The sequence below is a fragment of the Salmo salar genome, chromosome 23, assembly GCF_965601325.2.
Source record: "Salmo salar chromosome 23, fSalSal1, whole genome shotgun sequence".
Taxonomy (NCBI): domain Eukaryota; kingdom Metazoa; phylum Chordata; class Actinopteri; order Salmoniformes; family Salmonidae; genus Salmo; species Salmo salar.
The window spans coordinates 36,058,073-36,085,841 of record NC_138313.1 but is presented as its reverse complement, the minus strand read 5'-3'; the positions used below and the strand labels follow the sequence as shown (position 1 = coordinate 36,085,841).

The 27,769-nt window shown below is 45.2% G+C and overlaps 1 protein-coding gene across 2 annotated transcripts in view; it reads left to right on the top strand.

Annotated features, from left to right (window-relative positions):
* Positions 1-27,769, top strand: part of LOC106584489 (peroxisome proliferator-activated receptor alpha) — a 66,274-nt gene that overhangs the window by 2,994 nt on the left and 35,511 nt on the right. The gene's annotated exons all lie outside the window — the stretch shown is intronic.

Below are 27,769 nucleotides of genomic sequence, written 5' to 3'. Positions count from 1 at the left end.
TTAGACATACACGAGAATCACCTGCCTCCAAACAAATTATTTCGGATTTTGAATAATTTAGTCCAGGCCATTTTTTGTTTTAAAGTGAAAAATCTAAATTTCATTAAAAAAAACATCTCAAACCTTAACAGTGTTAAATCATACAAAAACACATGTGAACACCAAACGTTTTTTTAATTTGAACTTATGTTTTCAGAAATAGTGAATCGTGCAAGGGTGCCAATATATTTGACCACAACTGTTGATCACAGTATTCTCTATGAGGTTTGGTAAGGATAGCCTGGACAGACACTGACTGCACTGTGTAGTGGTAGTTGAGGGTTACATTAGTCTCTCTGGTTGTTGCCTTGGGGCCCTTCTTCATACTGCCAGGGCCATGTGGACGTGCAGTTTGCCTTTAGTTCAAAGGTCACCCTTCCATCAGTGAAACCTTCCACCTAGGCTCTCTTCACACTGAAAGGTTTCTACTTGTTTTAAGGTCCAGCAATGATCTGCCATGGTTGCATATCCCAAAATCTTAAAAAGAATGGAGTTATTTTCATGCATTTCATACAAGGAGGTCTACTTACTTCTTATGTGATTATACAGTTGGTTGTAAGCTAAGGTCCCTGAGGATTGCATTTTCAGTTGCAATAGGCCTGATGACTGACAATGATGAGACAGTCTATAGGAAGGAGGTCTGGCAGTGTGGTGCCAGAACAACAACCTCTCCCTCAAATGTGAGCAAGACAAAGGAGATGATCGTGGACTACAGCAAAAGAAGGGCAGAACAGGACCCCATTAACATCAACAGGGCTGTAGTGGGTCAAGAGTTTAGAGTTACTTTTGAACTAGGCAAGTCAGTTAGAAACAAATTCTTATTCACAATGATGACCTAGGAACAGTGGGTTAACTGCCTTGTTCAGGGGCAGAACGACAGATTTTTACCTTGTCAGCTCAGAGATTTTATCTAGCAACCTTTCAGTTACTGGCCCAATGCTCTAACCACTAGGCTACCTGCCACCTTGGTGTCCACATCACCAACAAACTATCATGGTCCAAATACACCAAGACAGTCTCCCCCTCAGGAAACTGAAAAGATTTGGCATGGTTCCCCAGATCCTCAAAAAATTCTACAGCTGCACTATCAAGAGCATCCTGACCGGTTGCATCACCTCCTGGTATGGCAACTGCTCGGCATCCGACCGTAAGGCGCTACAGAGGGTAGTGTGTACGGCCCAATACATCACCTGGGGCCAAGCTTCCTGCCATCCAGGACCTCTATACCAGGCGGTGTCAGAGGAAGGCCCAATTTCTTTTTAAAGATTCCAGTCACCCAAGTCATAGACTGTTCTCTCTGCAACCGCACGGCAAGCGGTACTGAAGCACCAAGTCTAGGTCCAAAAGGCTCGACTAACCTGTACCCCCGCACATTGATTTGGGTACATTGTATTCGGCGCATGTGACAAATATATTTATTTTTTTGAGTCAGTTGATCTGATATTTATGTATGAGCTATTCCTCAACAGCCCTTCAATGTGCACCTGCAAAGCTGTTCTCTTCCCTGCGCCAATGATAGAGTTTACGCTGCCTGTTGAGTTGGTTACTGCATGCACCCAAAGAACCCAATGATAGAGTTTACGCTGCCTGTTGAGTTGGTTACTGCATGCACCCAAAGAACCCAATGATAGAGTTTACGCTGCCTGTTGAGTTGGTTACTGCATGCACCCAAAGAACCCAATGATAGAGTTTACGCTGCCTGTTGAGTTGGTTACTGCATGCACTGAAAGAACCCAATGGATCTTCTTTTGTTTTCAAAAAGGTATCATTTCTCATCAGAGCTTTTCATGCAACTTCACATCACGCTCCACAGAGATATAGTTTAGAAACACTGCAGATTAATAGTTCTTGCTTAATGTCTTTGACCCACAATCTCAGGACTCAGTCCCTTCCTAACCATGTGTTGTACATGTTTAGTCTATCCCTAAAGAGCTATGGGAGACTTCTCCTGCTCTGTCCTTAGGCAGTCTGTTTCTATGTGGCTTGGCTGCACTGTGAGAGACTTGTCTCTACTCTAGGAACCTGAGACCTGTAATCAGCTTGTGCTTGGCTGCTTTAGACAGCTGCATAGAGACACAGAGACAGAGGAAGAAAGAGACAGACAGAAAGAAAGAGAGACAGAGGGGAGGGATTTCTCTATTCTCCTCAAACAGGACTTTCCGGTTTCCTCTTAACTGCGTTCTTTCTTACATTTATCACCGGTCTTTCTCTGTGAGTCCATAAAGAACATGTTGTCAGTAGGTTTGCAACAAGAATCCTCTTTCAGCTGCCTTTGTTGAGACAGTTGAGAGTCATTTCTGAAGAGAAATGACACCATACACCAGAAAGAGGCTTCTGCAATACAAAGGACCTGTTCATGGAGGTATTGGCATGCGTATGAGCGTGTGTATGTGTTGAGGCGTGTGTTTGTGTGTGTGTGTGTACGTGCATGCGTTCATGCACGTGTGCACTTGTTTGTACGTGTGTATGTGTATCTATGTACTTCTCTGTCTGTGCATGAGTGATCTCTACAGAGCAGTAGTGTGCGGTAAGGTCTGATGCCCGGTAAGGTCTGATGCCCGGTAAGGTCTGATGCCCGGTAAGGTCTGATGCCGGGTAAGGTCTGATGCCCGGTAAGGTCTGATGCCCGGTAAGGTCTGATGCCGGGTAAGGTCTGATGCCCGGTAAGGTCTGATGTCCGGTCAGATCTGATGCCCGGTAAGATCTGATGCCCGGTAAGGTCTGATGCCCGGTATCCCCGTCTCTCACTCGCACACACACACACTCATAAAGTGGATTTTTGCTATGGTGTTTATCGGTATGACAGGATCACAAAGATAGCCATCAAACAACCACAACCAATCATAAAACAGCAGCAGATATGCGGCGCAAACATTAGACACACATTCACAGGCCCTAATAGCTTGTGCCCTGCATGAACAGGGGACGTTCAGCACTACAGACAGCAGCCCAAATGCCAGCAAGTAGGCCTACATGTAGACAGCACTATATATACAAAATGCCTAGTAGTCAGCGCTACTGATTGAGATATATACTAACACAATAGACATGTAATGTAATAATGGTAGACGGCGCTACTGATTGAGATATATACTAACACAATAGACATGTAATGTAATAATGGTAGACGGCGCTACTGATTGAGATATATACTAACACAATAGACATGTAATGTAATAATGGTAGACGGCGCTACTGATTGAGATATATACTAACACAATAGACATGTAATGTAATAATGGTAGACGGCGCTACTGATTGAGATATATACTAACACAATAGACATGTAATGTAATAATGGTTTACGGCGCTACTGATTGAGATATATACTAACACAATAGACATGTAATGTAATAATGGTAGACGGCGCTACTGATTGAGATATACACTACCGGTCAAAAGTTTTAGAACACCTACTCATTCAAGGGTTTTTCTTTATTGTTACTATTTTCTACATTGTAGAATAATAGTGAAGACATCAAAACTATGAAATAACACATATGGAATTATGTAGTAAGAAAAAAGTGTTAAACAAATTAAAATATATTTCATATTTCATTATTTCAAATAGCCACCCTTTGCCTTGATGACAGTTTTGTGTTGAAAGTGCGTTGGCGATGGACAGAAACAAAATGGTGCAGTCTGAGGCCATGTGGCGGAGAGTGATGTACTGTAGGCACTGGAGAAGGGGTTGTGAGCAGGTGGGTCTAGGTGTGATGTGGATGTTTTTGTGCATCTGGATGTTGTCACTTGTGTGTGGATGGTTTGTGTTGTAAAAAAAGAAAAGGTTAATAAAATGTAGAAGTTTCTTTTTTTAAACAAATGCAGTTTCATTGAAAATTCCCTTACAGGCCTTGAGCAAAAAAAAGATGGGGGCGGTCGTTAAATGGGTTGCTAACGGTTCATTCTTTTCAGCAAAGACATATGTGTCACGCCCTGACCTGAGAGAGACCTTTTATTTCTCTATTTTGGTTAGGTCAGGGTGTTCTATGTTTTCTATTTCGTTGGTTTTGGCCGAGTATGGTTCCTAATCAGAGGGAGCTGTCTATCGTTGTCTCTGATTGGGAATCATACTTAGGTAGCCCTTTTTCCCTCCTTCAGTTGTGGGGTCTTGTTTTTGTACAGCTCAGTAAAGCCTGCAGAACGTGACGTTCGTTTTCCTTGTTGTTTTGATTTAGTGTTTTGAGTTATAATAAATATTATTCATGAGCACTTACCACGCTGCACCTTGGTCTCCTCATTACGACGAACGTTACAGAAGATCCCACCACCAACGGACCAAGCAGCGTGGTCAGGAGGACTGGACCTGGGAGGAAATCCTGGGAGGAAATCCTGGATGGAGCAGGACCCTGGACAAGGCCCGGGGAGTATCGCCGTCCGAAGGAGGAGATGGAGGCAGCAAGAACAGAGCGGCGATATTACGAGGCATTATACCAACCACGAGGCAAGCACGAGAGGCAGCCCCAAAACATTTTTGGGGGGGGGCACACGGGGAGATTGGCTAAGTCAGGGTTCAGACCTGAGCCAACTCCCCGTGCTTACCGTGGGGAGCGAGTGACCGAGCAAGCACCGTGTTATGCAGTGATGCGCACTGTGTCGCCAGTGCGCATTTACAGCCCGGTGCACTCTGTGCCAGCGCCCCGCATTTGCCGGGCTAGAGTGAGCATTCAGCCAGGAAGGGTGGTGCCAGCTCAGTGCTCCTGGTCTCCAGTACACCTCCTCGGTCCAGGATATCCTGTGCCGGCTCCGTGCACTGTGTCGCCAGTGCGCATTCACAGCCCAGTGTGTCATGTGCCAGCGCCCCGCATTTGCCGGGCAAAAGTAAGCATCCAGCCAGGACGGGTTGTGCCAGCTCTACGCTCGGGCCCTCCAGTGCGCCTCCAAGGCCCAGTATATCCTGTGCCTGCCCCACGCACCCGGCCTCCAGTGAGTCTCTCCAGTCTGGTATGCCCTGTGCCTGCTCCACACACCCGGCCTCCAGTGAGTCTCTCCAGTCTGGTACGCCCCATTTCTGCTCCACGCACCTGGCCTCCAGTGCGTCTCTCCAGCCTGGTACGCCCTGTGGCAGCTCCACGCACCAGGCTGTCAGTACGTCTCCTCAGTCCAGTGAGACCCGTTCCGGCTCCACGTACGAAGCCTCCAGTGATGATCCATGGTCCGACGCCTCCAGTGATGATCCATGGCATGAAGCCTCCAGTGATGATCCATGGCCCTGAGCCTGTAGTGATGATCCATGGCACGAAGCCTCCAGTGATAATCCATGGTCCAGAGCTTCCAGTGATAATCCATGGCACGAAGCCTCCAGTGATGATCCATGGCCCGGAGCCTGTAGGGATGATCCATAGCAAGAAGCCTGTAGGGATGATTCATGGCCCGGAGCCTGTAGGGATGATCCATGGCACGAAGCATCCAGTGATAATCCATGTCCCGGAAGCCTCCAGTGATGATCCATGGCACAAAGCCTCCAGTGAGGATCCAAGGCGCGGAGCCTGCAGTGACAATCCATGGCACGGAGCCTGCGACGACGGTCCCCTGTCCGGAACCTCCTGAGACGGCCCATAGTCCGGAGCCTCCAGCAACAGCCCACAGTCCGGAGCCTCCAGCAACGGCCCACAGTCCGGAGCCTCCAGCAACGTCCCACAGTCCGGAGCCTCCAGCGACGTCCCACAGTCCGGAGCCTCCAGCGACGTCCCCCAGTCCGGAGCCTCCAGCGATGTCCCCCAGACCGAAGCCTCCAGCGGCAGTCTGCAGTCCGGAGTCTCCAGCAGCGGTCTGCAGTCCGGAGTCTCCAGCGGCGGTCTGCAGTCCAGAGCCTCCGGCGATGATCCACGGTCCGGTTCTGACGACGACGATCCACTGTCCGGTGAGACAAAAGCGGAGGGATCAGCGATCGGAGCGGGAGCTACGCCCCGAACCGGAGCCGGCACCATGGGTAGATGCCCACCCGGACCCTCCCCTATAGGTTCAGGTTTGCGGCCGGGAGTTCGCACCTTAGGGGGGGGGGGGGGGTACTGTCACGCCCTGACCGGAGAGAGCCCTTTTATTTCTCTATTTTGGTTAGGTTAGGGTGTGATTTGGGTGGGCATTCTAGATTTTGTATTTCTATGTTCTTTTCTATGTTTTCTATTTCTTTGGTTTTGGCCGAGTATGGTTCCTAATCAGAGGCAGCTGTCTATCGTTGTCTCTGATTGGGAATCATACTTAGGTAGCCCTTTTTCCCTCCTTCAGTTGTGGGATCTTGTTTTTGTACAGCTCAGTAAAGCCTGCAGAACATGACGTTCGTTTTCCTTGTTGTTTTGATTTAGTGTTCTGAGTTATAATAAATATTAATCATGAGCACTTACCACGCTGCACCTTGGTCTCCTCATTACGACGATCGTCACAATATGTAATAGTTCCACATAGTTTCCCCTGGACCTGTTTGATGAGCTGGCACTCTCATCGTTGCCACGAAATGCCAACTCCTGTTTACCTACATACTGTAGGTAGCATGATGTAGCATTAATCAGCTAGGTCTTTCAAAATCTCACGGTTCTCTTTTACCTTTGCATTGTGCATGCTGACGTTCAATCTCTGTTCATTCAATGCCAGATCTATCTTAAGAGCTATATGACTTTGGATGTGAGACACAGATTTTTCATGCTTGTTGAGTGCTGTAGGCAAGTTGTCCAAGTCGCAGTAACCAGATGTTGTCCACATGCTGTCACTGGTGGAGAACAGCAGGCAGGGGAAGATGTAGAGTCGGCTGCTAGCAGCTTTGCCAGAGAGACAGTTTTTTTTGTTGATACCACTCAGATTGAAATTATCATGTTATTTCTGTCCCTTCCTTTGATGTAGGTCCCTAAACTCAGGTGTTGGTCTTCTTTATCACCCCCTGTTTCACTAGAAAATCCAACTTTGGAAACTGTTTCAGATGCAATATTTCAGCCATCCTGATCAGCTTACTTTAGCTAGCAGTAAAACGAACGTAACTGCCAAAAGGCTGCAGATGATGTGTGACGTCCTCAGGCAGGAGCAAGTATGTATTATTCGAGTGCAATGAAAATGAAGGGGACATATTGACACATGAAAGGCAGCGAAGCTGGCAGTATAGGATAGAAACACGCATGCGCAAGTCATGTCAATGCCTTGAGTTTGGAGTTTGAAGGGCGGGAAAAAGGCACACGTTGAGGCTGACTTTCCCCTAGCATCCTTGCTCATTTTGTACCAGGTCACCACAAATGTTCATTCATTTTTACAGGGTAGGCACTGCCTACCCTCCCTACCCTGACCGCACATCACTACTCCAGGACTTCCCACTGGACACAGACGTCTATTCAGCATCTATTACACATTGGTTAAAACGTAATTTCATAGAAATTATATGGAAACAATGTTTATTCAACAAATGTCTGCCCAAAGGGTTATGAGAGATACCATGTGTTTTCCCCCTCGGAACGTCCTCTGAAACCACAGCCTGACCTTCATCTTCACCACCAGGTTCCCTTAGGTATGCATCCCAAATGGTACCATATTCCCTTAATGGTGCACTACCCTATCGGCCCTGCTCAACAGTAGTGCACTGCAAAGGGAATAGGGTGCCATTTTTGACGAAGCCTAGATCTTCCATGGTAAAATCCCTCAGTCCCATCTATAGGATTGGGTCACAGACAGACTTACTGTAAGCTGCTCTGGACAGGAGCTTGTCTGAGCTAAGGATGGGGAGGAGCCATCATCATCATCATGGCCCATTGATGTCAGCTGACTGACTGTCAGGGTACTTTGAACCCCAAGGGGCTCAAATCTATGGGTGCCGGATTGGACTGGTTTGCCTATGATGCTTGTGATGCGCTCACTTGAGTGGCTCTTTCTCTCTATCTCTTTGCTTCGTAGTGTTGGAGTCGGGGTCTACTGTATCTGTCAGGATGGAGCGGGGCGTATGTGGCCGAAGGGGTGGGAGGTGGGGTTTAGGCATCCATGTGGCTGGTGAGTCGGAGGTGGAGTTGGGTTGAGGTCGGCCACGTCTCGCTATGAGAGGCCCGTCTAGAGAAATCAGTCACCTAGTTTCAGCCTCTTCTGCTCTAGTAATGTCTGATTCCATTACTGGGTAAAGCCCTGACCAGTCTTTGTAGATGTTCCGCCATAGACGTTCTACTGTAGAGCCCCACTGTAAAGCCCCACTGACCAGCTCAGAGTGACACTGCAGCCTGATCGGTTGATTGGATGAGCCTAGGTGTAAGTGGAAATGATTTATCAACACTATGCTGTGGAGAAGGGCTGTTCCTGCTACAGTGCATTCGGAAGGTATTCAGACCCCTTGACTTTTTCCACATTTTGTTACATTTCAGCCCTTTTCTAAAATGTATTAAATAATTGTTTCCCTCAGCAATCTACTAAAAAACAGAAATACCTTATTTACATAATCAATCAATCAATCAATCAAATGTATTTATGAAGCCCTTTTTACATCAGCCGATGTCACAATGTGCTGTACAGAAATCCAGCCTAAGTATTCAGCCCCTTTGCTATGAGACTCGAAATTGAGCTCAGGTGCATCCTGTTACCATTGATCATCCTTGAGATGTTTCTAAAACTTGATTGCAGTCCATCTGTGATAAATTCAATTGATTGGACATGACTTGGAAAGGCACACACCTGTCTCCATAAGGTCCCCCAGTTGACAGTGCATGTCAGAGCAAAAACCAAGCCATGAGGTCAAAGGAATTGTGCATAGAGCTCAGAGACAGGATTGTTTCGAGGCACAGATCTGGGGAAGGGTACCAAATAATGTCTGCAGCATTGAAGTTCCCCAAGAACACAGTAGCCTCTATCATTCTAAATAATGGAAGATGTTTGGAACCACCAAGACTTCCTTTGAGCTGGCCGCCCAGCCAAACTGATTAATCGGAGGAGAAGGGTCTTGGTCAGGGAGGTGACCAAGAACCCGATGGTCACTCTGACAGAGCTCCAGAGTTCCTCTGTAGAGATGGGAGAACCTTCCAGAAAGACAACCATCTCTGCAGCACTCCACCAATCAGGCTTTTATGGTAGAGTGGCCAGATGGAAGCCACTCCTCAGTAAAAGGCACATGACAACCTGCTTGGAGGTTTTCTAAAGACTCTTAGATCATGAGAAACAAGATTCTCTGGTCTGATGAAACCAAGATTGAACTCTTTAACCTGAATGCCAAGCATCATGTCTGGAGGAAACCTGGCACCTTCCCGAAGGTGAAGCATGGTTGTCGCAGCATCATGCTGTGGGGATATTTTTCAGCAGCAGGGACTGGGAGACTAGTCAGGATCGAGGCAAAGATGAAGCAAAGTACAAAGAGGTCCTTGATGAAAACCTGCTCCAGAGTGCTCATGACCTCAGACTGGGGCAAAGGTTCACCTTCCAATAGGACAACGACCCTAAGCACACAGCCAAGACAATGCAGGAGTCTCTGAATGTCCTTGAGTAGCCCAGCCAGAGCCCGGACTTGAACCTGATCGAAAATAGCTGTGCAGCAACGCTCCCCATCCAACCTGACAGAGCTTGAGAGAATCTGCAGAAAAGAATGGGAGAAACTCCCCAAATACAGGTGTGCCAAGCTTGTAGCGTCATACCCAAGAAGACTCAATGCTGTAATCGCTGCCAAAGGTGCTTCAACAAAGTACTTAATAAGTCTGAATACTTATGTAAAGGTGATATTTCATTTTTTCATTTTATATAAATTAGCAAACATTTCTAAAAACCTGTTTTTTCTTTGTCATTATGAGGTATTGTGTGTCGATTGATGAGGGGGAAAAAATGATTTAATACATTTTATAATAAGGCTGTAACGTAACAAAATATAGAAAAAGTCAAGGGGTCTGAATACTTCCGATGCACTGTATATTCCATGGAGCTTAATTAAAACTGTTAATAAGGGTGGTACTTAAGAGACATGGTTGGCCAGGAGTGCTTGTGTTTTCCAGTGGTCCTGTTTGAATAGAAAGAGGAGTGGGAGGCCCCGGTGCACAACTGAGCAAAAGGACAAGTACATAAGAGTGTCTAGTTTGAGAAACTGACGCCTCACAAGTCCTCAACTGGCAGCTTAATTAAATAGTACCCGCCAAACACCAGTCTCAACGTCAACAGTGAATAGGCAACTCCGGGATGCTGACCTTCTAGGCAGAGTTTGCAAAGAAAAAGCCATATCTCAGACTGGCCAATAAAAATAAAAGATTAAGATTGGCAAAAGAACACAGACACTGGACAGAGGAACTCTGCCTAGAAGGCCAGCATCCCGGAGTTGCCTCTTCACTGTTGACGTTGAGACTGGTGTTTTGCGGGTACTATTTAAAGAAGCTGCCAGTGGAGGACTTGTGAGGCATCTGTTTCTCAAGCTAGACACTCTAATGTACTTGTCCTCTTGCTCAGTTGTGCACCGGGGCCTCCCACTCCTATTTCTAGTCTGGTTAGAACCAGTTTGTGTAGTTCTGTGAAGGGAATATTACACAGCGCTGTACGAGATCTTCAGTTTCTTGGCAATTTCTCGCATGGAATAGCCTTCATTTCTCAGAACAAGAATAGACTGACGATTTTCAGAAGAAAGGTCTTTGTTTGTAGCCATTTTGAGCCTGTAATCAAACCCACAAATGCTGATGCTCCAGATACTCAACTCATCCAGTTTTATTGCTTATTTAATCAGTACAACAGTTTTCAGCTGTGCTATCATAATTGCAAAAGGGTTTTTTAATGATCCATTCGCCTTTTAAAATGATAAACTTGGATTAGCTAACACAACGTTCCATTGGAACACAGGAGTGATGGTTACTGATAATGTGCCTCTGTATGCCCATGTACATAGATATTCCATAAAAAATCATCTGTTTCCAGCTACAATAGTCATTTACAACATTAACAATGTCTACACTGTATTTCTGATCAATTTGATGTTATTTTAATGGACAAAAACTTTGTTTTTCTTTCAAAAACAAGGACATTTCTAAGTGACCCCAAACTTTTGAACGGTAGTGTATATAAAGGGAAACTGTTGCAGTTCAAATAATCTTAGCACCTACTTGGCATATGAATGCTGTTTAGAATGAATTAGGTGACAGAATTGTAGTTTATGTGTGTTTGAGAGGCACACACACTGTTAGAGTGTTGAATTGTGAAATTAGGCCAGAACAGGAACAGTTTGTCAACTCCAACCGTTACGGTTAGTGAACCAGTGAGTAGGAGCAACCTAAACTCTCACAACTCCCTCAGGCTGCATCATTAGCTGTAACATTGTGTAGCAAACTGGGCCTATGGACGGCAGCTGTCTCATTCCACGAAGAGTGTATTTTGGGTAGTGCAATTTTGTCAAACACTACTGTATTGCTCCGCTTTCCGCTGCATGCCTAACTCCCAACCCAACAAACATGTAGGCTGACTTGGCAGCCACACTGGGGAGTACAGGATTCCAATGTCATGCTGGAAAATGTAACAGGACCCACACAGCTGATCTAGCAGGGAGAAGCGCTCTCAACGTCCATCTCCCAATGTTTGTCCTTGTGGTAGTATTTACTTCAGAAACAGACAGAATTCACGCAGCGATCAAGGTGGAACCTTGTTCTGTCCTCAGCCCCCTGTTTGTTTTCATGCACATGCTGTTCCTGCTGTAATACGGAGGGCAGAAAAGCTCATTGTTGTGTGTCTGCTATTGTTTTACCCCTGTCGGCTGTGCTTTAAAGCATTGAACAAGCAAGAAAAAATGAGGTGAGCTTGCTTTAAATGTGTGACCAGTGACCATCATTCACACGCTCCACAGTATGAAGATGGCCTTCACCGAATGCTGCCCTTCATGCAAGGACAGCAAACTATGTTCCCTCCTCACTTTCCTTCACTTTGCACAACCTACCCCATCAATATCAGTCAAATGCTAAGCTTTACCGTAAAGCTTTCTTATCAGTGTTACATATGCTACTCCATCCTCATCAATCAGATGGCTGATGAAGTTTGGCTGGCAGCTGCTAGCCAGGAGTCCTGCCAACCCAATCCACATGGGCACAGACTGATGATCCTGGTACATAGATATGGGAACATTGTCTGCCCTGACCCTCCTGTGCCACTGTTTCCAGGCCTGAGCAGCTTGGCACAGTGGGGACAGCATCTGGTTAGGGGAAGGGAGGGACACATTCCTGCACGTCTCTCAGCTGGGCAGGGGAGGAGGTATGTGCACTTGTCTTGTCCGCCTCTCTCTTCCAGCTGTGTATCTGGGAGAGTGGATACAATCTGTAAAGACAGAGGAAGTAGTAAACCGTGAACGTTGTAAACAGATCATATAAACCTACTTTACAGTAAGTGACTCGTGTGGATGTGGGCAATAGTGTATTATGGTGTTGATATTTGGCCTTCTGTGGCTATTGTACTGCTCTTTCTGGAGAATATAGTTCATAGTGACTGCCTGTGCTGCACAGATATAATTCCTTCCTCTTCAGCTAGTCCTCCAGATGTCCAGTGGATAAAACAGCTTGGATAGATTGGTTTTCCCACTCTGAGTGTTTTTTTAACGCTGCTTTGTGTCGGATCCTGCTGACTGATTTGGAAGTAAGCTCGGCATGGCAGCAGCCAAGAATTTGGAACAAAGCTGAGGTGTACTGTGGCTTAAGTTGTTGTTAAGTGCTTCTTGGAGCAACAGAGAGAGAGAGTGAAAGAAAGGGGTAAATACAGGGGAGAGAGAGTGAAAGACAGGGGTAAATACAGGGGGAGAGAGAGTGAAAGAAAGGGGTAAATACAGGGGAGAGAGAGTGAAAGAAAGGGGTAAATACAGGGGGAGAGAGAGTGAAAGAAAGGGGTAAATACAGGGGGAGAGAGAGTGAAAGAAAGGGGTAAATACAGGGGAGAGAGAGTGAAAGAAAGGGGTAAATACAGGGGAGAGAGAGTGAAAGAAAGGGGTAAATACAGGGGGAGAGAGAGTGAAAGAAAGGGGTAAATACAGGGGGAGAGAGAGTGAAAGAAAGGGGTAAATACAGGGGGAGAGAGAGTGAAAGAAAGGGGTAAATACAGGGGGAGAGAGAGTGAAAGAAAGGGGTAAATACAGGGGGAGAGAGAGTGAAAGAAAGGGGTAAATACAGGGGGAGAGAGAGTGAAAGAAAGGGGTAAATACAGGGGGAGAGAGAGTGAAAGAAAGGGGTAAATACAGGGGAGAGAGAGTGAAAGAAAGGGGTAAATACAGGGGGAGAGAGAGTGAAAGAAAGGGGTAAATACAGGGGAGAGAGAGTGAAAGAAAGGGGTAAATACAGGGGAGAGAGAGTGAAAGAAAGGGGTAAATACAGGGGGAGAGAGAGTGAAAGAAAGGGGTAAATACAGGGGGAGAGAGAGTGAAAGAAAGGGGTAAATACAGGGGGAGAGAGAGTGAAAGAAAGGGGTAAATACAGGGGGAGAGAGAGTGAAAGAAAGGGGTAAATACAGGGGGAGAGAGAGTGAAAGAAAGGGGTAAATACAGGGGGAGAGAGAGTGAAAGAAAGGGGTAAATACAGGGGGAGAGAGAGTGAAAGAAAGGGGTAAATACAGGGGAGAGAGAGTGAAAGAAAGGGGTAAATACAGGGGGAGAGAGAGTGAAAGAAAGGGGTAAATACAGGGGAGAGAGAGTGAAAGAAAGGGGTAAATACAGGGGGAGAGAGAGTGAAAGAAAGGGGTAAATACAGGGGGAGAGAGAGTGAAAGAAAGGGGTAAATACAGGGGGAGAGAGAGTGAAAGAAAGGGGTAAATACAGGGGGAGAGAGAGTGAAAGAAAGGGGTAAATACAGGGGGAGAGAGAGTGAAAGAAAGGGGTAAATACAGGGGGAGAGAGAGTGAAAGAAAGGGGTAAATACAGGGGGAGAGAGAGTGAAAGAAAGGGGTAAATACAGGGGGAGAGAGAGTGAAAGAAAGGGGTAAATACAGGGGGAGAGAGAGTGAAAGAAAGGGGTAAATACAGGGGGAGAGAGAGTGAAAGAAAGGGGTAAATACAGGGGGAGAGAGAGTGAAAGAAAGGGGTAAATACAGGGGGAGAGAGAGTGAAAGAAAGGGGTAAATACAGGGGAGAGAGAGTGAAAGAAAGGGGTAAATACAGGGGGAGAGAGAGTGAAAGAAAGGGGTAAATACAGGGGGAGAGAGAGTGAAAGAAAGGGGTAAATACAGGGGGAGAGAGAGTGAAAGAAAGGGGTAAATACAGGGGGAGAGAGAGTGAAAGAAAGGGGTAAATACAGGGGGAGAGAGAGTGAAAGAAAGGGGTAAATACAGGGGGAGAGAGAGTGAAAGAAAGGGGTAAATACAGGGGGAGAGAGAGTGAAAGAAAGGGGTAAATACAGGGGAGAGAGAGTGAAAGAAAGGGGTAAATACAGGGGAGAGAGAGTGAAAGAAAGGGGTAAATACAGGGAGAGAGAGAGTGAAAGAAAGGGGTAAATACAGGGGGAGAGAGTGTGAAAGAAAGGGGTAAATACAGGGGAGAGAGAGTGAAAGAAAGGGGTAAATACAGGGGAGAGAGAGTGAAAGAAAGGGGTAAATACAGGGGAGAGAGAGTGAAAGAAAGGGGTAAATACAGGGGAGAGAGAGTGAAAGAAAGGGGTAAATACAGGGGAGAGAGAGTGAAAGAAAGGGGTAAATACAGGGGGAGAGAGAGTGAAAGAAAGGGGTAAATACAGGGGGAGAGAGAGTGAAAGAAAGGGGTAAATACAGGGGAGAGAGAGTGAAAGAAAGGGGTAAATACAGGGGAGAGAGAGTGAAAGAAAGGGGTAAATACAGGGGGAGAGAGAGTGAAAGAAAGGGGTAAATACAGGGGGAGAGAGAGTGAAAGAAAGGGGTAAATACAGGGGGAGAGAGTGTGAAAGAAAGGGGTAAATACAGGGGGAGAGAGGTGAAAGAAAGGGGTAAATACAGGGGGAGAGAGTGTGAAAGAAAGGGGTAAATACAGGGGGAGAGAGTGTGAAAGAAAGGGGTAAATACAGGGGGAGAGAGAGTGAAAGAAAGGGGTAAATACAGGGGGAGAGAGTGTGAAAGAAAGGGGTAAATACAGGGGGAGAGAGAGTGAAAGAAAGGGGTAAATACAGGGGGAGAGAGTGTGAAAGAAAGGGGTAAATACAGGGGGAGAGAGAGTGAAAGAAAGGGGTAAATACAGGGGGAGAGAGAGTGAAAGAAAGGGGTAAATACAGGGGGAGAGAGAGTGAAAGAAAGGGGTAAATACAGGGGGAGAGAGAGTGAAAGAAAGGGGTAAATACAGGGGAGAGAGAGTGAAAGAAAGGGGTAAATACAGGGGGAGAGAGAGTGAAAGAAAGGGGTAAATACAGGGGAGAGAGAGTGAAAGAAAGGGGTAAATACAGGGGGAGAGAGAGTGAAAGAAAGGGGTAAATACAGGGGAGAGAGAGTGAAAGAAAGGGGTAAATACAGGGGGAGAGAGAGTGAAAGAAAGGGGTAAATACAGGGGGAGAGAGAGTGAAAGAAAGGGGTAAATACAGGGGGAGAGAGAGTGAAAGAAAGGGGTAAATACAGGGGGAGAGAGTGAAAGAAAGGGGTAAATACAGGGGAGAGAGAGTGAAAGAAAGGGGTAAATACAGGGGGAGAGAGTGTGAAAGAAAGGGGTAAATACAGGGGGAGAGAGAGTGAAAGAAAGGGGTAAATACAGGGGGAGAGAGTGTGAAAGAAAGGGGTAAATACAGGGGGAGAGAGAGTGAAAGAAAGGGGTAAATACAGGGGGAGAGAGAGTGAAAGAAAGGGGTAAATACAGGGGGAGAGAGAGTGAAAGAAAGGGGTAAATACAGGGGGAGAGAGAGTGAAAGAAAGGGGTAAATACAGGGGGAGAGAGAGTGAAAGAAAGGGGTAAATACAGGGGGAGAGAGTGTGAAAGAAAGGCTGCCACCGGTTCAACTCTAAACATGTCTGGCATAGCGGGACAGTTAAGTGGTGTCTCTTGACGTCCCCTGTGTGTGTGTGTGTGTGTGTGTGTGTGTGTGTGTGTGTGTGTGTGTGTGTGTGTGTGTGTGTGTGTGTGTGTGTGTGTGTTACCCCATGTACCCTCAGTGTCACTAACCACACCACATCTGCACCGACGTGGACGCATCATAATTAGGACCTGTTTGCCCATGACCCCTCTCTCTCTCTCTCTCTCTCTCTCTCTCTCTCTCTCTCTCTCTCTCTCTCTCTCTCTCTCTCTCTCTCTCTCTCTCTCTCTCTCTCTCTCTCTCTCCTCTTGTAGTGTGAGTGTTGTTATCATTCTGACACTGGACCTGCTGGCAACTCAAGTCCAGTGGAGGAGTTTATGTAACATTCGATGTAATGTTTTCTTTCCCAGTGCTTCAATGCACCAGCAGCTGGCTGCACATGACAATTGGTCATAAGGAGAGGCAATGGCACATCTTGACTAACTATAATGGTCTGACTCAAATCCTGGCCCCTCATCAAATGAAGCAAGCAAAGTAAATATCTCAAGCAAATTACAGGTCTAATTTTATTCTGTTTGGAAATGAAAATTGTTGGGAAAGAAATTACTTCAGCACATCACGTTGCTTACTCCTTATGACTCCAGCAGATGAAATGACTGTTTAAATGCAGTGAAGTGTATCATGGTCCCAGATAGTGGTGTCCCAGTAACCTAGCTAGTAACCTAGCTAGTAACCTAGCTAGTAACCTAGCTGCTACTGTCTACTACTGCCTCCCTTTGGCACACACCCCATTTAGCAGAGCACTGAGGTTATGTTAATGTTCAATAAACTGTCCTGTCCTTGACATGCGTTAGATAAACAACCCATTAGTGGTATGTTTGAACCTTTAGATATCACACCACATGAATGACCCCATCATAAACTTACTCAACTCCAGCAAAAAGAACATCCCCCAGCCAGTGCAGTGTCCATCACTTTACCCAGTACCCTGCCCTTTGACCGGTCTCCTTAGAGATGACAGGGCTCTAAGCAGCCAGCGTATCACTGGGCTCAGATAAGGACCACTCTGCTGTTTGTTCATTGGGCACGGTTTGACTCCAAGACCTTTAAAGAAAACACGGCAAACCCATTGGATGCGTCCGAAATGGCACCCTATTACCTACAAAGTGTACTTCTTTTAAGCAGAGCCCTATGCGGGCCCTGGTCAAAAGTAGTGCACTATATAGGAAATAGGGCTGGCCAAAACTCTGCTTTTCTATTAGCCAGCCCTATCTCCCCATATATCCCTCAGTGTAGTGGGTTTGTGAGACCAGCCCTATCTCCCCATATATCCCTCAGTGTAGTGGGTTGGTGAGACCAGCCCTATCTCCACATATATCCCTCAGTGTAGTGGGTTGGTGAGACCAGCCCTATCTCCCCATATATCCCTCAGTGTAGTGGGTTGGTGAGACCAGCCCTATCTCCCCATATATCACTCAGTGTAGTGGGTTGGTGAGACCAGCCCTATCGCCACATATATCACTCAGTGTAGTGGGTTGGTGAGACCAGCCCTATCTCCCCATATATCCCTCAGTGTAGTGGGTTGGTGAGACCAGCCCTATCGCCACATATATCACTCAGTGTAGTGGGTTGGTGAGACCAGCCCTATCGCCACATATATCCCTCAGTGTAGTGGGTTGGTGAGACCAGCCCTATCTCCCCATATATCCCTCAGTGTAGTGGGTTGGTGAGACCAGCCCTATCGCCACATATATCACTCAGTGTAGTGGGTTGGTGAGACCAGCCCTATCGCCACATATATCCCTCAGTGTAGTGGGTTGGTGAGACCAGCCCTGTCTCTAAACATTAATGCTAGCTTTGCTCGCACACATGTGCGCACACACACACACACACACACACACACACACACACACACACACACACACACACACACACACACACACACACACACACACACACACACACACACACACACACACACACACACACACACACACACACACACACACACACACACACACACACACACACACACACACAGGTTCAGGAAAGGTAGGGGTTGTGTACTTTGTGATTGGTTTATACTGGTATGAGATTACTGGTATGCTTTCTTTCAGAATATGCCATGTATTGCATTTGAGACATATTTGTTATTCAATGACAATTAGACCAGCATGACTACCATTGAAATATTTGGTTTTCTGGGCCAGCAATATGTTACTGTGTGTTCAGTTGAGTTCTACCTGCAGCAAACACGCCTATACACACCTCTGTCTTGATCTGCTGCCATCGTTGTTATCATGCTCTTAACTATCAGACTGCTGTTCTATTTCCTCCTTAGGGGAACCTAAACCAGGGGCTGTCTTAGTCTTACGTCAGTATTGGCTCAGACTGGTTAACGCCTGTATTTTAGTACATGGATCCATTCTGGTCACCTTTCTTAGAGTGTAGCTCAGTAGCTGTGTACCTATGTGTAGCTGTGTGTCGCTGTGGGTGTCTATAGATAGTGTGTATAACATCCTGTTCCAGGGTTCAATATCCCAGCAGCAATTCACTCTGAGACAACCGGCAATAATACAGCTGAACCACAAAAGCTCAGCTTGCCTCTACTATGGTTCGAAGGCAACAATGACTTCACACAGCTCAGGCTAGAAGACCTCTGCTACATACACCCCCATCCCATGGGAGAGAGAGCCTGTCTGCAGTCTGCATGCCTGTGTCATGTTTAGAACATGTCCCTATAACAGCTCTCCCCCAGCATGTGGTCTGCTTTACAGGCTCTCCGGACAGGGCTTTTTCAGGTCTGGCATGCCGCCTGCTCAGTGATGATACTAGAGCAGGGTATTAGGCCAACCAGACTGCATGTGGGCTTACACTTCCTCTGTTCTCTGTTCTCTGTTTATTATCATGTTGCTAAAACACCTTCCTGAGACTCATTTATACATCATATTAGAGAACAAAAGGAACCAGAAAACTGATCATAGATTTCAGTGGTAGTAGATTGTTGTCTCCTCACGATTTTGAACATGATCAATGTGCCGGAGTTGTCATGACATTGTCATGGTGATCTCAGTGGCTGACGGGAGAAGTCCTTTTGTCAGTCCCCCAGGGATAGAGCCCTCCTCCTCCCCCTCACATTCCTAACCCTAATATACAGTATTGTTTAACTATCCTTGTGGGGACACACAATTTACCATTCAAAATCCTATTTTCCCTAAACCCTAACCATAAACCTAACTCTAACCCTAATCTTTACTAATGACATACCACTCGGCTTGAGTAAAGCCAGTGTGTCTATGTATGCAGATGACTCAACACTATACACGTCAGCTACTACAGTGGGTGAAATCACTGCAACACTTAACAAAGAGCTGCAGTTAGTTTCAGAATGGGTGGCAAGGAATACGTTAGTCCTAAATATTTAAAAAACGAAAAATCATTGGATTTGGGACAAGTCATTCACTAAACCCTAAACCTCAACTAAATCTTGTAATACATAATATGGAAATTGAGCAAGTTGAGGTGACTAAACTGCTTGCAGTAACCCTGGATTGTAAACTGTCATGGTCAAAACATGTTGGATCAACAGTAGCTAAGATGAGTAGAAGTCTGTCCATAATAAAGCGCTGCTCTACCTTCTTAACAGCACTATCAACAAGGCAGGTCCTACAGGCTCTAGTTTTGTCGCACCTGGACTACTGTTCAGTCGTGTGGTCAGGTGCCACAAAGAGGGACCCCTGAAAATTACAATTATCTCAGAACAGTGGAGCACGGCTGGCCGTTCAATGTACACAGAGAGCTAACATCAATAACATGCATGTAAGTCTCTCATGGCTCAAAGTGAAGGAGAGATTGACTTCATCACATCATGTTTTTGTAAGAAGTGTTGACAAACTACTAGCACACATGCCATGACCAAAGGTCTCTTCACAATCCCCAAGTCCAGAACAGACTATGGGAGGCACACAGAACTACATAGAGCCATGACTACATAGAACTCTATTCCACATCAGGTAACTGATGCAAGCAGTATAATCAGATAAAAAAAACAGATAAAAAACACCTTATGGAACAGCAGGGACTGTGAAGGGACACACACAGGCACAGACACTCATACACATGAGAAGACACGCACTCTACACACAAGTACATATGGATGTTGTATTGTAAATATGTAATAGTGGAGTAGTGGCCTGAGGGAACACACTAAATGTATTGGGTAAAGTGTTATGAAATGTAACGTCATGTAATCTTTTTAATTGTATATAACTGCCTTAATGTTGATGGCCCCAGGAAGAGTAAGCTAATGGGGATCCATAATAAATACAAATACAAATACAAACTCTAACCTTAACCTTAACCCCAAAACCTAACCCTAATTCTAACCCTAATTCTAACCCTAACACTAATTCTACCTTAACCCTAAATCCCCTAGAAATAGCATTTGACCTTGTGAAGACTAACAAAATGACACCAGTTGGTCAAATGTTTGTTTGTTTACTATTCTTGTGTGGACTTCTGGTAACCACAAGTATAGTTAAACATGTCCACACAAACACACAGGCACACACACATGCATGCACGCAGATGACCTTGCCTGTCCTCGGTTCAGTGTGTGCAGTGCCTTCCTCAGCAGGCTTGGTTGAGCGAGCACAAGAGGGGCTTGAGCTCTGTTACTGTTGGAGCCACCTCCCTCCTCTCCCTCTCTCTCTCCCTCCTCTCCCTGTCTCTCTCTGTCTCCCTATGTTATCTTTTTTTCTGTTACTCTCACTCTCTCTATTGGCCTCTCACGGCCTGTCTTAATCTGACTCCAGTGCTCTGATTCAGTCCATCTGACCCACCCACCCTCTCATCTGTCTGCCTAGGTTAAAGTAGTACATGGCTGATATGGGGAGCCTGTAAAGATGTACAGTAGGATCTTGATTTGAGCCAGTTTGCTACAGCAGTAAAATAATCCTGCAGCAACAAGAAATGTGAATTATTATGTGGATTATAATTAATGGAAAAAATGTTTAGGGTTTGATACCTTTTTCGTTAGGGCAAATCAAGTCTGACATTTTAAAGTGGAAATTACAAACTTAGAAGCCTTTTTAAACCTTGAATAAACAACAAGTTTGCATTTCCTGCCGTGCAGGAAAATTCTCAGCATCAAAAGAGTGATCAAATTAAGATCCTACATCTGTATAGAGTGACTAATCATGTGTTTGTTTACCCCTTTTTCTCTGTTGATGACATGCTGTGAATGCCAAACCAACCCTTTCGCTCCTAGCAACTCGCTTGGAGGGCCCTCCATTGTTCCGTGTTGCTGACAAAACTCTGAGGGTGACTTCAAGAGTGGTGAAGGGATCAAATAAAACCATCAACTTCGGAACACACTTGTGACTTGAATGATGCAATTCTTGTTCCACAATTAAATAATAAAACAAGCATGAAATTCAAATGAGGAAATTTCACCTGGCGTTCGACAAGAAATACAGTGCATTCTGGAAAGTATTCAGATCACTTTACTTTTTCCACATTTTGTTACGTTTCAGCCTTATTTTAAAATTAATTAAATAGTTTTTTCCCCTCATTAATCTACACACAATAGCACATAATGACAAAGCAAAAATAGGTTTTTAGAAATTTGTGAAATTTGATAAAAATTACTAAATTGAACTATCACATTTCCATAAGTTTTCAGACGGTTTACTGAGTACTTTGTTGAAGCACATTTGGCAGCGATTACAGCCTTGAGTCTTCTTGGGTATTGGGCTACAAGCTTGGCACAGCTGTATTTGGGGAGTTTCTCCCATTCTTCTCTGCAGATCCTCTCAAGCTCTGTCAGGTTGGATGGGGAACGTTGCTGCACAGCTATTTTCAGGTCCGGCCTCTGGCTGTGCCACTCAAGGACCTTCAGAGACTTGTCCCAAAGCCACTCCTGTGTTGTCTTGGCTGTGTGCTTAGGGTCATTGTCCTATTTGAAGGTGAACCTTTGCCCCAGTCTGAGGTCATGAGCGCTCTGGAGCAGTTTTTCATCAAGGATCTCTCTGTACTTTGCTCTGTTCATCTTTGCCTCGATCCTGACTAGTCTCCCAGTGTCTGCTACTGAGAAACATCCACACAGCATGATGCTGCCACCACCATGCCTCACCGTAGGGATGGTGCAAAGTTTCCTCCAGACGTGATGCTTGGCATTCAGGCCAAAGAGTTTAATCTTGGATTCATCAGACCAGAGAATCTTGTTTCTCATGGTCTGAGAGTCTTTAGATGCCTTTAGCAAACTCCAAGCGGGCTGTCATGTGCCTTTTACTGAGGAGTGGCTTCCATCTGGCCACTACCATAAAGGCCTGATTGGTGGTGTGCTGCAGAGATGGTTGTACTTTTGTAAGGTTCTCCCAGAGGAACTCTGGAGCTCTTTCAGAGTGACCATCGGGTTCTTGGTCACCTCCCTGACCAAGGTCCTTCTCCCCCGATATCATAGTTTAGCCGGGCAGACAGCTCTAGGAAGAGTCTTGGTGGTTCCAAACTTCTTTCATTTAAGAATGATGGAGGCCACGGTGTTCTTGGGAACCTTCAATGCTGCAGACATATTATTTGGTACCCTTCCCCAGATCTGTGCCTCGACACAATCTTGTCTCTGAGCTCTACGGACAATTCCTTTGACCTTATGGCTTGGTTTTTGCTCTGACATGCACTGTCAACTGTGGGACCTTATATAGACAGGGTGTGACTTTCCAAATCATGTCTCCCGAGTTGCGCAGCATTCTAAGGGACTGCATCTCAGTGCTAGAGGCGCTACTACAGACCCTGGTTTGATCCCGGGCTATATCACAACCAGCCGGGAGTCTCATAGGGAGTCTCATAGGGGGTGCACAATTGGCCCAGCGTCGTCCAAGTTAGGGAAGGGTTTGGCTGGGGAAGGCCGTCATTGTAATTAAGAATTTGTTCTTAACTGACAGTTAAATTAAGGTTGAATAAAAAAATGTCCAATCAATTGAATTTAGCACAAGTTGACTGCAATCAAGTTGTTGAAAGATCTCAAGGATGATCAATGGAAACACGATGCACCTGAGCTCAATTTTTCGAGTCTCATAGCAAAGGGTCTGAATACATTTTGCAAAAAAATCTAGAAATCTGTTTTCTCTTTGTCATTATGGTGTATTGTGTGTAGATTGATGAGGGGAAAAAATGTGGAACAAAATGTGGAAAAAGTTAAGGGGTCTGAATACTTTCCAAATGCACTGTAAACCTCAGTAAAAGTTAAGCATTTCATTTGGGACGTAATTCATGTTTCAAGCCTCAACATCAGACACAAACCAATACAATAATTCGGTACACCACTCCGTTCTTTTTTGTGAAATTGTGCAAACTCGAAAATGATGCGGTGCATTTTGCGATACCACTTCGCTCGGAAGTCTGCAGCGTAGCTTGCTCGGTCAAATTGGCTAGCTATCGGAGGGTCTAATTAGCCCCTACACCCTCCATAATTTTCAGGCTCACATGAACAGAGGCGCACATGAACACACAAATGGAGGGATGAGGGGATGGAGAAGGGGGTGATTTGGGATTCAGCCATGACTAGGGCATAGCGGAGAAAGGCAGTACTGTACAGCATAGCCGCTGCTGGTGGGGTCATGCGTTCAGTGATGGTATCAGTAGTCATGTCTATAAGTAGACTAAACATGCAGGCTCAGCTATGACCAGGGTCTATGTCCTTGTGTGACAGGTCTCTGTTTACACAATGGGTGTTTCTCAATATGCATACTACCTTGCTCCACACTCTCATGCTCCGAGTGCGTTCTCCGACGACATTCACTTGAGTACGTTCTTGTGAGGACGAGAGTGTGGAGAATGCATTAAACATTACATTTGAGAAGCACTCGCACTCCCCCTACTGTATTACCTCACACTTCACCTCCCCATTTACTGTCTTCCAGCCAGGACAATGGCAATAGATACAAAACAAGATATACACAAAGCAACCGTTTTACTTACATTTGACATTTTAGTCATTTAGCAGACGCTCTTAACCAGAGCGACTTACAGTAGTGAATACATACATTTCATTTCATTTCATGCATTTTTTATAACTATCAGCTAGTTATATGTGAATCGTAATAATGTAGATAACCAGATAGTTTAACAGGCAAAAATGACCTAAAATGAATATTATGCAAGATAGATGTCCATTTTATATTTGTTAGCTAGCCAATTAGCCAAGATAAACATGCCAAAATTAACACAGTATGTATTTATTAACGTATCAGGATAAAATATTGTAGTCAAGCAACATATGAGATGTGAATAAACAACATTTAATTTCGAAATCAGAGTGTAATTTCTCTCGCTTCAGCTCAAATAATGGCCGCCATTGATTTCAATTGATGCCTCATTTTTTTACGTGGTTGCGTCATATTTCTTTGCATACTTTCCATTGAAGCTTGCATCAATGTACAAATGGAGTACACATTTGAATAGTGCCCTCCGTGCTCCGTTTCGCAAACTTTGATTTGGACTCATACTCTGACCTTCCCGTGCTCCAATTTGTGTGCTCGGAAGAAACACCCAATGTCTGTACTCAGTCACCCAGCCAGCCAGTCAGCTAGTCAGTCACTCAGCCAGTTAGTCAGTCAGTCTGTTAGTCAAACAGTTAGCCAGCCAGTCAGACTGTTAGTCACTGAACCAGTCACTCAGCCAGTCAGTCAGTATGTTAGTCAAACAGTTAGTCAGTTAGCCAACCAGTCAGTCAGTCACTCAATCAGTCAGTTAGTCAGTCAGCCAACCTGTCAGTCACTCCACCAGTCAGTCAGTCAGTCAGTCTGTTAGTCAAACAGTTAACCAGCCAGCCAGTCAGTCACTCAACCATTCAGTCAGTCAGTTTGTTAGTCAAAAAGTTAGTTAGTCAGCCAACCAACCAGTCAGTCAGTCAGTCAGTCAGTCTGATAGTCAAACAGTTAGTCAGCCAGCTAACCAGTCAGTCAGTCAGTCAGTCAGACAGTCAAACAGTTAGTCAGCCAGTTAGTCTGGTAGCAATTAAGCATGGTAGCATTTGAGAGGGAACAGTTTGGAGATCATGGGAAAATGATTAGACCAAAGTTGAGGATGCAACAGTTCACCTGACACAAGACATTACACTGTTGATTAAATGTGCATTTTACATTTACTGTAGTTTTCGCCACATTTGTTGGTAACAAAATCTGGAAATATTCTGAAACATTCAGTAACATGATAAGAATATTCCTGGAAAATGTGTTGTAGGTGCAACATAAGACAATAAAAATGACAAGGGTTTGAGTGAGAGGACTAACTGGTGTCTCCAAGTGGACACACCTCTACAAAGTGTACACAGTTCCTAAGTCATTTTAATGCACTTTTATGACTCAAAGAAATCTTCAACTATAAGGTGCTTTTTTTTCAGCTATCTTAGCTCTGCCGTTGAGGAACTAGAGGAAGCACACTTGTAGTTGTTTTGTTTGGAACACAACCCTGCATCAACCCCATCACACAATTACTGTTGTTGCTTACGCAATCCAAAAAAACGCACCATTATAAATCGCAATCTGTGTCAGGTGGGCATAACTTGAAAGCTTGTTCTATTGCCAACATGACTAGCTAAGTTATTAAATCTGATCTTAGAGCGTTAGGCTTTCACGGGGCAATTCAGTTTTGGTGTGCATAGAAAGGAGTCATGAGTGAACGCAGCTGTGTGTTCTGCGTCAAATTTTCTTCACAAATATACAAACATAGGCTCATTCTGTTCAGAACAACCCAGGGTATTTTTGTTTACATTTATTTAACCTTTATTTAACGAGGAAAGTCAGTTAAGAACTAATTCTTAATGACGGCCTACCCTGTGACTCCCAATCACGGCCAGCCTGGAATCGTAGTGACACCTCTAGCACTGAGATGCAGTGCCTTAGACCGCTGCGCCACTCGGGAGCCCAATGACGCCATGTCATATGACACCATGTCATTATGTAACTGTACATCAAACACGTTGACGCTGTATATGACATAAGTTTTATGATATGGAAATGTGAAGTGCACATTTGGACTCACGGGTGTTTGGCCAGCTTGCTTGACATCAAAGCGTTTTTTATCATAATCCTCAAAGTCTCATCTTTCAGAATACATCCTGTCATCTTAATGTACAGCATTTCCCTCACACAGACACCAACAAATTAGCAGAAGTTGCTCAATTAGCAGAAGGGATGGGGGCAGCTTCTTGTCGCATGTGGTGTTCAAGTTCAGAAAAGCTGTCAGTCAAAACACATACGGCGCTGTGAAGCGCAGAGCCTGAGCTCTGACGTCATTTACAGCATGTTACTGTGCAGCCACTGCGTCCGCCCGGCCAAACCCTCCCCTAACCCAGACGACGCTGGGCCAATTGTTACTCTTGAAACAAATTGTTTATTATCTACACTGGCACAGCAGTGTCTAGCCTAGGTACTGTTGTACTTGGTACTGTGGTTGCCATGGAGAGGCCCAGTGTTGTAATGACATAGTGATGAGTGAATGTCCTGAACCAGGATGTCCTCTAAATGAAGACCTCTGGGAGCAGGAGGACTATGTTAAAGAGGACAGCTCTATTCCTCCTGGGTAAATAAACACTCTGTCTCTTTCTCTCTGTGTTCAAAACACCTGCTGCGGTGCCAGCTTAGACCTACGGCTAGACACTATGCTTCAATGAAATACCATGCATTTCTCTCATCTGTGACCTTGGGATACATTGAGAGGTGTGGGGCTGGAATTCATCTTTGAACGTGAACGTGTACGTACTGTTAGACACGTCCATTAGACAGAGTCATTGACCAGAGCACAAAACAGACATGACTACTGTATGGGGTCTGTTAGGTTAGACTTAGACTCCATAGGATCAAGCCCTGGCAGCTTACTGCAGGTTGGTCTCAGATGGACCAGCTGCTGTCTCCTAGCTCCATGCCCCCCTCGCAAATGCTCAGCAGCCACACCCCTCTCTCTACACCAGGCCTGACCAGGGAGCTTTACTCCAGCTTGACCCAGTTTTGGTGTGGATATATGGGTTGGTGCCCCTACAGACTGATCTAAGGTCAATTTCAGGTTAGGATTTGGTGAGGATAAGCTGATCCTAGATCTTTGACTTAGGGTAACTTCTACCTGGAACTATGAGGTCTGATACCTTCTCTCTGTTCTACCCCTCAAAAGTCCACCACTTCATCCAGTTTAGCCCAGCACAGGGCCCTACATTCCACTACATTAGGGTAAGAGGTTAAGGTTACGGTTAGGGTTAGGAGTTAGGTTAAAGGGTTAAAGGGTGAAGGATGTGGTTAGATTTTACATTTACTTTGTTAAGTCTATGTGACCAGGCTGAACAGCTTGAGTTCTACCCTTGGCGTCAAGGATACACCTCATTAGGAACTCTTATCAGTGTTGTTAACGCTTCATGTGTTGATGCGATGTTTGTTGGTGATGGAAAGAGTGCAATGATGTAAGAACAGGAGTGAAGACTTTCTTGTTTCCTCTTTCCTATGATCTGGACATTCCATTAAAGGCTCAGTGCAGTCAACATGATTTTTTATTTTTTTTGTATCATACTGTACAATAACTGATGAAACTAACACTGTAAAAGTGTGGTTTTCTTTATCAGTGTCGTTCATAATTGCTGGCTGAAAATACAATCTACACAGGACCTTGCATGGGTGGAGTTTCGGCTTGGCTGGTGACATCGCCAGGGGTAAATTAGTTAATAGACCAATAACAAAGAGAGTTCCAAACCTCTCTGCCAATAACAGCTAGTTTGCTGTTTTCCCCTCACAACTCAGACCATAGTCCTGGCAAAATTATTTCTTAATTATTTCTTTAATGGATAACTATTATAGTAAGTTGTTGCCCAGAAATTATTTGATATATAAAATGGCTGC